Source organism: Schistocerca gregaria, chromosome 2, assembly GCF_023897955.1.
Source record: "Schistocerca gregaria isolate iqSchGreg1 chromosome 2, iqSchGreg1.2, whole genome shotgun sequence".
Classification (NCBI taxonomy): Eukaryota; Metazoa; Arthropoda; class Insecta; order Orthoptera; family Acrididae; genus Schistocerca; species Schistocerca gregaria.
The window spans coordinates 1,017,240,464-1,017,250,010 of NC_064921.1; the positions used below are offsets into that span (position 1 = coordinate 1,017,240,464).

The 9,547-nt window shown below is 52.4% G+C and overlaps 29 non-coding genes across 29 annotated transcripts; 9 read left to right on the forward strand and 20 right to left on the reverse strand.

The window, feature by feature from the left end:
• Positions 1-42: 42 nt before the first annotated feature.
• On the reverse strand, positions 43-115 carry Trnav-aac (transfer RNA valine (anticodon AAC)). The gene has a single exon. It is a non-coding gene; the product is annotated as a tRNA-Val (tRNA).
• Positions 116-273: 158 nt separating this feature from the next.
• Positions 274-346, reverse strand: Trnav-uac (transfer RNA valine (anticodon UAC)). Its single transcript has one exon. It is a non-coding gene; the product is annotated as a tRNA-Val (tRNA).
• Positions 347-758: 412 nt separating this feature from the next.
• On the forward strand, positions 759-830 carry Trnap-cgg (transfer RNA proline (anticodon CGG)). The gene has a single exon. It is a non-coding gene; the product is annotated as a tRNA-Pro (tRNA).
• A 195-nt stretch (positions 831-1,025) lies between these two features.
• Positions 1,026-1,098, reverse strand: Trnav-aac (transfer RNA valine (anticodon AAC)). The gene has a single exon. It is a non-coding gene; the product is annotated as a tRNA-Val (tRNA).
• Positions 1,099-1,256: 158 nt separating this feature from the next.
• Positions 1,257-1,329, reverse strand: Trnav-uac (transfer RNA valine (anticodon UAC)). The gene has a single exon. It is a non-coding gene; the product is annotated as a tRNA-Val (tRNA).
• Positions 1,330-1,741: 412 nt separating this feature from the next.
• Trnap-cgg (transfer RNA proline (anticodon CGG)) lies at positions 1,742-1,813 on the forward strand. Its single transcript has one exon. It is a non-coding gene; the product is annotated as a tRNA-Pro (tRNA).
• Positions 1,814-2,008: 195 nt separating this feature from the next.
• On the reverse strand, positions 2,009-2,081 carry Trnav-aac (transfer RNA valine (anticodon AAC)). The gene has a single exon. It is a non-coding gene; the product is annotated as a tRNA-Val (tRNA).
• Positions 2,082-2,239: 158 nt separating this feature from the next.
• On the reverse strand, positions 2,240-2,312 carry Trnav-uac (transfer RNA valine (anticodon UAC)). Its single transcript has one exon. It is a non-coding gene; the product is annotated as a tRNA-Val (tRNA).
• Positions 2,313-2,724: 412 nt separating this feature from the next.
• On the forward strand, positions 2,725-2,796 carry Trnap-cgg (transfer RNA proline (anticodon CGG)). The gene has a single exon. It is a non-coding gene; the product is annotated as a tRNA-Pro (tRNA).
• Positions 2,797-2,991: 195 nt separating this feature from the next.
• On the reverse strand, positions 2,992-3,064 carry Trnav-aac (transfer RNA valine (anticodon AAC)). Its single transcript has one exon. It is a non-coding gene; the product is annotated as a tRNA-Val (tRNA).
• Positions 3,065-3,222: 158 nt separating this feature from the next.
• Trnav-uac (transfer RNA valine (anticodon UAC)) lies at positions 3,223-3,295 on the reverse strand. The gene has a single exon. It is a non-coding gene; the product is annotated as a tRNA-Val (tRNA).
• A 412-nt stretch (positions 3,296-3,707) lies between these two features.
• Trnap-cgg (transfer RNA proline (anticodon CGG)) lies at positions 3,708-3,779 on the forward strand. Its single transcript has one exon. It is a non-coding gene; the product is annotated as a tRNA-Pro (tRNA).
• A 195-nt stretch (positions 3,780-3,974) lies between these two features.
• On the reverse strand, positions 3,975-4,047 carry Trnai-aau (transfer RNA isoleucine (anticodon AAU)). The gene has a single exon. It is a non-coding gene; the product is annotated as a tRNA-Ile (tRNA).
• A 158-nt stretch (positions 4,048-4,205) lies between these two features.
• Trnav-uac (transfer RNA valine (anticodon UAC)) lies at positions 4,206-4,278 on the reverse strand. Its single transcript has one exon. It is a non-coding gene; the product is annotated as a tRNA-Val (tRNA).
• A 412-nt stretch (positions 4,279-4,690) lies between these two features.
• Trnap-cgg (transfer RNA proline (anticodon CGG)) lies at positions 4,691-4,762 on the forward strand. The gene has a single exon. It is a non-coding gene; the product is annotated as a tRNA-Pro (tRNA).
• A 195-nt stretch (positions 4,763-4,957) lies between these two features.
• Trnav-aac (transfer RNA valine (anticodon AAC)) lies at positions 4,958-5,030 on the reverse strand. The gene has a single exon. It is a non-coding gene; the product is annotated as a tRNA-Val (tRNA).
• Positions 5,031-5,188: 158 nt separating this feature from the next.
• Positions 5,189-5,261, reverse strand: Trnav-uac (transfer RNA valine (anticodon UAC)). Its single transcript has one exon. It is a non-coding gene; the product is annotated as a tRNA-Val (tRNA).
• Positions 5,262-5,673: 412 nt separating this feature from the next.
• On the forward strand, positions 5,674-5,745 carry Trnap-cgg (transfer RNA proline (anticodon CGG)). The gene has a single exon. It is a non-coding gene; the product is annotated as a tRNA-Pro (tRNA).
• Positions 5,746-5,940: 195 nt separating this feature from the next.
• Trnav-aac (transfer RNA valine (anticodon AAC)) lies at positions 5,941-6,013 on the reverse strand. Its single transcript has one exon. It is a non-coding gene; the product is annotated as a tRNA-Val (tRNA).
• Positions 6,014-6,171: 158 nt separating this feature from the next.
• Trnav-uac (transfer RNA valine (anticodon UAC)) lies at positions 6,172-6,244 on the reverse strand. Its single transcript has one exon. It is a non-coding gene; the product is annotated as a tRNA-Val (tRNA).
• A 412-nt stretch (positions 6,245-6,656) lies between these two features.
• Trnap-cgg (transfer RNA proline (anticodon CGG)) lies at positions 6,657-6,728 on the forward strand. Its single transcript has one exon. It is a non-coding gene; the product is annotated as a tRNA-Pro (tRNA).
• A 195-nt stretch (positions 6,729-6,923) lies between these two features.
• Trnav-aac (transfer RNA valine (anticodon AAC)) lies at positions 6,924-6,996 on the reverse strand. The gene has a single exon. It is a non-coding gene; the product is annotated as a tRNA-Val (tRNA).
• A 158-nt stretch (positions 6,997-7,154) lies between these two features.
• Positions 7,155-7,227, reverse strand: Trnav-uac (transfer RNA valine (anticodon UAC)). The gene has a single exon. It is a non-coding gene; the product is annotated as a tRNA-Val (tRNA).
• Positions 7,228-7,715: 488 nt separating this feature from the next.
• On the forward strand, positions 7,716-7,787 carry Trnap-cgg (transfer RNA proline (anticodon CGG)). Its single transcript has one exon. It is a non-coding gene; the product is annotated as a tRNA-Pro (tRNA).
• A 195-nt stretch (positions 7,788-7,982) lies between these two features.
• Positions 7,983-8,055, reverse strand: Trnav-aac (transfer RNA valine (anticodon AAC)). The gene has a single exon. It is a non-coding gene; the product is annotated as a tRNA-Val (tRNA).
• Positions 8,056-8,213: 158 nt separating this feature from the next.
• Positions 8,214-8,286, reverse strand: Trnav-uac (transfer RNA valine (anticodon UAC)). The gene has a single exon. It is a non-coding gene; the product is annotated as a tRNA-Val (tRNA).
• Positions 8,287-8,698: 412 nt separating this feature from the next.
• On the forward strand, positions 8,699-8,770 carry Trnap-cgg (transfer RNA proline (anticodon CGG)). The gene has a single exon. It is a non-coding gene; the product is annotated as a tRNA-Pro (tRNA).
• A 195-nt stretch (positions 8,771-8,965) lies between these two features.
• Positions 8,966-9,038, reverse strand: Trnav-aac (transfer RNA valine (anticodon AAC)). The gene has a single exon. It is a non-coding gene; the product is annotated as a tRNA-Val (tRNA).
• Positions 9,039-9,196: 158 nt separating this feature from the next.
• On the reverse strand, positions 9,197-9,269 carry Trnav-uac (transfer RNA valine (anticodon UAC)). Its single transcript has one exon. It is a non-coding gene; the product is annotated as a tRNA-Val (tRNA).
• Positions 9,270-9,547: the final 278 nt, after the last annotated feature.

The following is a 9,547-nucleotide window of genomic DNA, read 5'->3' on the forward strand; positions in this document are numbered from 1 at the left end:
GCAGATGCATGTTACTATGTCTTGTTTTTAATGATGAAAAAGTGTTTCCGCCCGGGATCGAACCGGGGACCTTCTGCGTGTTAGGCAGACGTGATAACCGCTACACCACGGAAACTACTTGTGTGCGCCATACCTTAGAGACAACTCGTGCTGATGTTGACATCGTAACTAAAAAATTAAATAAATGCGCTTCTTGCATAACAAAGGTACATGCAGAAGATCCTCACATGACGGGGCTCACTGGAGTACAATGCGACACAGGCAAGAAAATACTGTTCCCGCCCGGGATCGAAGCGGGGACCTTCTGCGTGTAAAGCAGACGTGATAACCGCTACACTACGGAAACTGCGGACGGGAGGAGTCCATCCCCGTTCACTCGAAATTACCTCAGCCTCTCTCCCGTCCGCGAATGCACACGCGACGGTTCTTTTGACAGCCTGGAAACCATTACAGCCGAGGGCTCAAGAAGTCTTCGGGGTGCTCGAGAGGGTGTCTGCCGTAGCACCCCTAACGAGATAGCGGCGTTTCCCGCAGTCGTGATTGCAAGTCATAGCAGCAAAAGCAATCACTTTCTTAGCAGCAGGGAGTGCGAGCCCAGCGGCAGCTCTACATGAAGGTACCAATAGCCCAGGAAGGCCGCCGACCGCGGGAATTCGCGCCGCCCCCATCCCGCCAGCCTACACGAGACTTTCCAGAGCACCCTGGACCACATCGAGGCACCCAGTGCACTGAAATAATAGTCATTCGCCATGTCAGATGGCTCGTTGGTCTAGGGGTATGATTCCTGCTTCGGGTGCAGGAGGTCCCGGGTTCAAATCCCGGACGAGCCCTAGCGTTTTGTGCAAACTGATCGCACATGAGTGGCTGAGTCGATGCAAAATGCTCGGCGGCAGTATCAAATGAATTTCATATTTGATGTGAGCAATTGACACTCTGATCCGACGTGTGAAGGCGATTACGAAGGTTTTTGGGTACAGATGAAAGCAGATGCATGTTACTATGTCTTGTTTTTAATGATGAAAAAGTGTTTCCGCCCGGGATCGAACCGGGGACCTTCTGCGTGTTAGGCAGACGTGATAACCGCTACACCACGGAAACTACTTGTGTGCGCCATACCTTAGAGACAACTCGTGCTGATGTTGACATCGTAACTAAAAAATTAAATAAATGCGCTTCTTGCATAACAAAGGTACATGCAGAAGATCCTCACATGACGTGGCTCACTGGAGTACAATGCGACACAGGCAAGAAAATACTGTTCCCGCCCGGGATCGAACCGGGGACCTTCTGCGTGTAAAGCAGACGTGATAACCGCTACACTACGGAAACTGCGGACGGGAGGAGTCCATCCCCGTTCACTCGAAATTACCTCAGCCTCTCTCCCGTCCGCGAATGCACACGCGACGGTTCTTTTGACAGCCTGGAAACCATTACAGCCGAGGGCTCAAGAAGTCTTCGGGGTGCTCGAGAGGGTGTCTGCCGTAGCACCCCTAACGAGATAGCGGCGTTTCCCGCAGTCGTGATTGCAAGTCATAGCAGCAAAAGCAATCACTTTCTTAGCAGCAGGGAGTGCGAGCCCAGCGGCAGCTCTACATGAAGGTACCAATAGCCCAGGAAGGCCGCCGACCGCGGGAATTCGCGCCGCCCCCATCCCGCCAGCCTACACGAGACTTTCCAGAGCACCCTGGACCACATCGAGGCACCCAGTGCACTGAAATAATAGTCATTCGCCATGTCAGATGGCTCGTTGGTCTAGGGGTATGATTCCTGCTTCGGGTGCAGGAGGTCCCGGGTTCAAATCCCGGACGAGCCCTAGCGTTTTGTGCAAACTGATCGCACATGAGTGGCTGAGTCGATGCAAAATGCACGGCGGCAGTATCAAATGAATTTCATATTTGATGTGAGCAATTGACACTCTGATCCGACGTGTGAAGGCGATTACGAAGGTTTTTGGGTACAGATGGAAGCAGATGCATGTTACTATGTCTTGTTTTTAATGATGAAAAAGTGTTTCCGCCCGGGATCGAACCGGGGACCTTCTGCGTGTTAGGCAGACGTGATAACCGCTACACCACGGAAACTACTTGTGTGCGCCATACCTTAGAGACAACTCGTGCTGATGTTGACATCGTAACTAAAAAATTAAATAAATGCGCTTCTTGCATAACAAAGGTACATGCAGAAGATCCTCACATGACGTGGCTCACTGGAGTACAATGCGACACAGGCAAGAAAATACTGTTCCCGCCCGGGATCGAAGCGGGGACCTTCTGCGTGTAAAGCAGACGTGATAACCGCTACACTACGGAAACTGCGGACGGGAGGAGTCCATCCCCGTTCACTCGAAATTACCTCAGCCTCTCTCCCGTCCGCGAATGCACACGCGACGGTTCTTTTGACAGCCTGGAAACCATTACAGCCGAGGGCTCAAGAAGTCTTCGGGGTGCTCGAGAGGGTGTCTGCCGTAGCACCCCTAACGAGATAGCGGCGTTTCCCGCAGTCGTGATTGCAAGTCATAGCAGCAAAAGCAATCACTTTCTTAGCAGCAGGGAGTGCGAGCCCAGCGGCAGCTCTACATGAAGGTACCAATAGCCCAGGAAGGCCGCCGACCGCGGGAATTCGCGCCGCCCCCATCCCGCCAGCCTACACGAGACTTTCCAGAGCACCCTGGACCACATCGAGGCACCCAGTGCACTGAAATAATAGTCATTCGCCATGTCAGATGGCTCGTTGGTCTAGGGGTATGATTCCTGCTTCGGGTGCAGGAGGTCCCGGGTTCAAATCCCGGACGAGCCCTAGCGTTTTGTGCAAACTGATCGCACATGAGTGGCTGAGTCGATGCAAAATGCTCGGCGGCAGTATCAAATGAATTTCATATTTGATGTGAGCAATTGACACTCTGATCCGACGTGTGAAGGCGATTACGAAGGTTTTTGGGTACAGATGGAAGCAGATGCATGTTACTATGTCTTGTTTTTAATGATGAAAAAGTGTTTCCGCCCGGGATCGAACCGGGGACCTTCTGCGTGTTAGGCAGACGTGATAACCGCTACACCACGGAAACTACTTGTGTGCGCCATACCTTAGAGACAACTCGTGCTGATGTTGACATCGTAACTAAAAAATTAAATAAATGCGCTTCTTGCATAACAAAGGTACATGCAGAAGATCCTCACATGACGTGGCTCACTGGAGTACAATGCGACACAGGCAAGAAAATACTGTTCCCGCCCGGGATCGAACCGGGGACCTTCTGCGTGTAAAGCAGACGTGATAACCGCTACACTACGGAAACTGCGGACGGGAGGAGTCCATCCCCGTTCACTCGAAATTACCTCAGCCTCTCTCCCGTCCGCGAATGCACATGCGACGGTTCTTTTGACAGCCTGGAAACCATTACAGCCGAGGGCTCAAGAAGTCTTCGGGGTGCTCGAGAGGGTGTCTGCCGTAGCACCCCTAACGAGATAGCGGCGTTTCCCGCAGTCGTGATTGCAAGTCATAGCAGCAAAAGCAATCACTTTCTTAGCAGCAGGGAGTGCGAGCCCAGCGGCAGCTCTACATGAAGGTACCAATAGCCCAGGAAGGCCGCCGACCGCGGGAATTGGCGCCGCCCCCATCCCGCCAGCCTACACGAGACTTTCCAGAGCACCCTGGACCACATCGAGGCACCCAGTGCACTGAAATAATAGTCATTCGCCATGTCAGATGGCTCGTTGGTCTAGGGGTATGATTCCTGCTTCGGGTGCAGGAGGTCCTGGGTTCAAATCCCGGACGAGCCCTAGCGTTTTGTGCAAACTGATCGCACATGAGTGGCTGAGTCGATGCAAAATGCTCGGCGGCAGTATCAAATGAATTTCATATTTGATGTGAGCAATTGACACTCTGATCCGACGTGTGAAGGCGATTACGAAGGTTTTTGGGTACAGATGGAAGCAGATGCATGTTACTATGTCTTGTTTTTAATGATGAAAAAGTGTTTCCGCCCGGGATCGAACTGGGGACCTTCTGCGTATTAGGCAGACGTGATAACCGCTACACCACGGAAACTACTTGTGTGCGCCATACCTTAGAGACAACTCGTGCTGATGTTGTCATCGTAACTAAAAAATTAAATAAATGCGCTACTTGCATAACAAAGGTACATGCAGAAGATCCTCACATGACGTGGCTCACTGGAGTACAATGCGACACAGGCAAGAAAATACTGTTCCCGCCCGGGATCGAACCGGGGACCTTCTGCGTGTAAAGCAGACGTGATAACCGCTACACTACGGAAACTGCGGACGGGAGGAGTCCATCCCCGTTCACTCGAAATTACCTCAGCCTCTCTCCCGTCCGCGAATGCACACGCGACGGTTCTTTTGACAGCCTGGAAACCATTACAGCCGAGGGCTCAAGAAGTCTTCGGGGTGCTCGAGAGGGTGTCTGCCGTAGCACCCCTAACGAGATAGCGGCGTTTCCCGCAGTCGTGATTGCAAGTCATAGCAGCAAAAGCAATCACTTTCTTAGCAGCAGGGAGTGCGAGCCCAGCGGCAGCTCTACATGAAGGTACCAATAGCCCAGGAAGGCCGCCGACCGCGGGAATTCGCGCCGCCCCCATCCCGCCAGCCTACACGAGACTTTCCAGAGCACCCTGGACCACATCGAGGCACCCAGTGCACTGAAATAATAGTCATTCGCCATGTCAGATGGCTCGTTGGTCTAGGGGTATGATTCCTGCTTCGGGTGCAGGAGGTCCCGGGTTCAAATCCCGGACGAGCCCTAGCGTTTTGTGCAAACTGATCGCACATGAGTGGCTGAGTCGATGCAAAATGCTCGGCGGCAGTATCAAATGAATTTCATATTTGATGTGAGCAATTGACACTCTGATCCGACGTGTGAAGGCGATTACGAAGGTTTTTGGGTACAGATGGAAGCAGATGCATGTTACTATGTCTTGTTTTTAATGATGAAAAAGTGTTTCCGCCCGGGATCGAACCGGGGACCTTCTGCGTGTTAGGCAGACGTGATAACCGCTACACCACGGAAACTACTTGTGTGCGCCATACCTTAGAGACAACTCGTGCTGATGTTGACATCGTAACTAAAAAATTAAATAAATGCGCTTCTTGCATAACAAAGGTACATGCAGAAGATCCTCACATGACGTGGCTCACTGGAGTACAATGCGACACAGGCAAGAAAATACTGTTCCCGCCCGGGATCGAACCGGGGACCTTCTGCGTGTAAAGCAGACGTGATAACCGCTACACTACGGAAACTGCGGACGGGAGGAGTCCATCCCCGTTCACTCGAAATTACCTCAGCCTCTCTCCCGTCCGCGAATGCACACGCGACGGTTCTTTTGACAGCCTGGAAACCATTACAGCCGAGGGCTCAAGAAGTCTTCGGGGTGCTCGAGAGGGTGTCTGCCGTAGCACCCCTAACGAGATAGCGGCGTTTCCCGCAGTCGTGATTGCAAGTCATAGCAGCAAAAGCAATCACTTTCTTAGCAGCAGGGAGTGCGAGCCCAGCGGCAGCTCTACATGAAGGTACCAATAGCCCAGGAAGGCCGCCGACCGCGGGAATTCGCGCCGCCCCCATCCCGCCAGCCTACACGAGACTTTCCAGAGCACCCTGGACCACATCGAGGCACCCAGTGCACTGAAATAATAGTCATTCGCCATGTCAGATGGCTCGTTGGTCTAGGGGTATGATTCCTGCTTCGGGTGCAGGAGGTCCCGGGTTCAAATCCCGGACGAGCCCTAGCGTTTTGTGCAAACTGATCGCACATGAGTGGCTGAGTCGATGCAAAATGCTCGGCGGCAGTATCAAATGAATTTCATATTTGATGTGAGCAATTGACACTCTGATCCGACGTGTGAAGGCGATTACGAAGGTTTTTGGGTACAGATGGAAGCAGATGCATGTTACTATGTCTTGTTTTTAATGATGAAAAAGTGTTTCCGCCCGGGATCGAACCGGGGACCTTCTGCGTGTTAGGCAGACGTGATAACCGCTACACCACGGAAACTACTTGTGTGCGCCATACCTTAGAGACAACTCGTGCTGATGTTGACATCGTAACTAAAAAATTAAATAAATGCGCTTCTTGCATAACAAAGGTACATGCAGAAGATCCTCACATGACGTGGCTCACTGGAGTACAATGCGACACAGGCAAGAAAATACTGTTCCCGCCCGGGATCGAACCGGGGACCTTCTGCGTGTAAAGCAGACGTGATAACCGCTACACTACGGAAACTGCGGACGGGAGGAGTCCATCCCCGTTCACTCGAAATTACCTCAGCCTCTCTCCCGTCCGCGAATGCACACGCGACGGTTCTTTTGACAGCCTGGAAACCATTACAGCCGAGGGCTCAAGAAGTCTTCGGGGTGCTCGAGAGGGTGTCTGCCGTAGCACCCCTAACGAGATAGCGGCGTTTCCCGCAGTCGTGATTGCAAGTCATAGCAGCAAAAGCAATCACTTTCTTAGCAGCAGGGAGTGCGAGCCCAGCGGCAGCTCTACATGAAGGTACCAATAGCCCAGGAAGGCCGCCGACCGCGGGAATTCGCGCCGCCCCCATCCCGCCAGCCTACACGAGACTTTCCAGAGCACCCTGGACCACATCGAGGCACCCAGTGCACTGAAATAATAGTCATTCGCCATGTCAGATGGCTCGTTGGTCTAGGGGTATGATTCCTGCTTCGGGTGCAGGAGGTCCCGGGTTCAAATCCCGGACGAGCCCTAGCGTTTTGTGCAAACTGATCGCACATGAGTGGCTGAGTCGATGCAAAATGCTCGGCGGCAGTATCAAATGAATTTCATATTTGATGTGAGCAATTGACACTCTGATCCGACGTGTGAAGGCGATTACGAAGGTTTTTGGGTACAGATGAAAGCAGATGCATGTTACTATGTCTTGTTTTTAATGATGAAAAAGTGTTTCCGCCCGGGATCGAACCGGGGACCTTCTGCGTGTTAGGCAGACGTGATAACCGCTACACCACGGAAACTACTTGTGTGCGCCATACCTTAGAGACAACTCGTGCTGATGTTGACATCGTAACTAAAAAATTAAATAAATGCGCTTCTTGCATAACAAAGGTACATGCAGAAGATCCTCACATGACGTGGCTCACTGGAGTACAATGCGACACAGGCAAGAAAATACTGTTCCCGCCCGGGATCGAACCGGGGACCTTCTGCGTGTAAAGCAGACGTGATAACCGCTACACTACGGAAACTGCGGACGGGAGGAGTCCATCCCCGTTCACTCGAAATTACCTCAGCCTCTCTCCCGTCCGCGAATGCACACGCGACGGTTCTTTTGACAGCCTGGAAACCATTACAGCCGAGGGCTCAAGAAGTCTTCGGGGTGCTCGAGAGGGTGTCTGCCGTAGCACCCCTAACGAGATAGCGGCGTTTCCCGCAGTCGTGATTGCAAGTCATAGCAGCAAAAGCAATCACTTTCTTAGCAGCAGGGAGTGCGAGCCCAGCGTTTCCCGCAGTCGTGATTGCAAGTCATAGCAGCAAAAGCAATCACTTTCTTAGCAGCAGGGAGTGCGAGCCCAGCGGCAGCTCTACATGAAGGTACCAATAGCCCAGGAAGGCCGCCGACCGCGGGAATTCGCGCCGCCCCCATCCCGCCAGCCTACACGAGACTTTCCAGAGCACCCTGGACCACATCGAGGCACCCAGTGCACTGAAATAATAGTCATTCGCCATGTCAGATGGCTCGTTGGTCTAGGGGTATGATTCCTGCTTCGGGTGCAGGAGGTCCCGGGTTCAAATCCCGGACGAGCCCTAGCGTTTTGTGCAAACTGATCGCACATGAGTGGCTGAGTCGATGCAAAATGCTCGGCGGCAGTATCAAATGAATTTCATATTTGATGTGAGCAATTGACACTCTGATCCGACGTGTGAAGGCGATTACGAAGGTTTTTGGGTACAGATGGAAGCAGATGCATGTTACTATGTCTTGTTTTTAATGATGAAAAAGTGTTTCCGCCCGGGATCGAACCGGGGACCTTCTGCGTGTTAGGCAGACGTGATAACCGCTACACCACGGAAACTACTTGTGTGCGCCATACCTTAGAGACAACTCGTGCTGATGTTGACATCGTAACTAAAAAATTAAATAAATGCGCTTCTTGCATAACAAAGGTACATGCAGAAGATCCTCACATGACGTGGCTCACTGGAGTACAATGCGACACAGGCAAGAAAATACTGTTCCCGCCCGGGATCGAAGCGGGGACCTTCTGCGTGTAAAGCAGACGTGATAACCGCTACACTACGGAAACTGCGGACGGGAGGAGTCCATCCCCGTTCACTCGAAATTACCTCAGCCTCTCTCCCGTCCGCGAATGCACACGCGACGGTTCTTTTGACAGCCTGGAAACCATTACAGCCGAGGGCTCAAGAAGTCTTCGGGGTGCTCGAGAGGGTGTCTGCCGTAGCACCCCTAACGAGATAGCGGCGTTTCCCGCAGTCGTGATTGCAAGTCATAGCAGCAAAAGCAATCACTTTCTTAGCAGCAGGGAGTGCGAGCCCAGCGGCAGCTCTACATGAAGGTACCAATAGCCCAGGAAGGCCGCCGACCGCGGGAATTCGCGCCGCCCCCATCCCGCCAGCCTACACGAGACTTTCCAGAGCACCCTGGACCACATCGAGGCACCCAGTGCACTGAAATAATAGTCATTCGCCATGTCAGATGGCTCGTTGGTCTAGGGGTATGATTCCTGCTTCGGGTGCAGGAGGTCCCGGGTTCAAATCCCGGACGAGCCCTAGCGTTTTGTGCAAACTGATCGCACATGAGTGGCTGAGTCGATGCAAAATGCTCGGCGGCAGTATCAAATGAATTTCATATTTGATGTGAGCAATTGACACTCTGATCCGACGTGTGAAGGCGATTACGAAGGTTTTTGGGTACAGATGGAAGCAGATGCATGTTACTATGTCTTGTTTTTAATGATGAAAAAGTGTTTCCGCCCGGGATCGAACCGGGGACCTTCTGCGTGTTAGGCAGACGTGATAACCGCTACACCACGGAAACTACTTGTGTGCGCCATACCTTAGAGACAACTCGTGCTGATGTTGACATCGTAACTAAAAAATTAAATAAATGCGCTTCTTGCATAACAAAGGTACATGCAGAAGATCCTCACATGACGTGGCTCACTGGAGTACAATGCGACACAGGCAAGAAAATAATGTTCCCGCCCGGGATCGAACCGGGGACCTTCTGTGTGTAAAGCAGACGTGATAACCGCTACACTACGGAAACTGCGGACGGGAGGAGTCCATCCCCGTTCACTCGAAATTACCTCAGCCTCTCTCCCGTCCGCGAATGCACACGCGACGGTTCTTTTGACAGCCTGGAAACCATTACAGCCGAGGGCTCAAGAAGTCTTCGGGGTGCTCGAGAGGGTGTCTGCCGTAGCACCCCTAACGAGATAGCGGCGTTTCCCGCAGTCGTGATTGCAAGTCATAGCAGCAAAAGCAATCACTTTCTTAGCAGCAGGGAGTGCGAGCCCAGCGGCAGCTCTACATGAAGGTACCAAT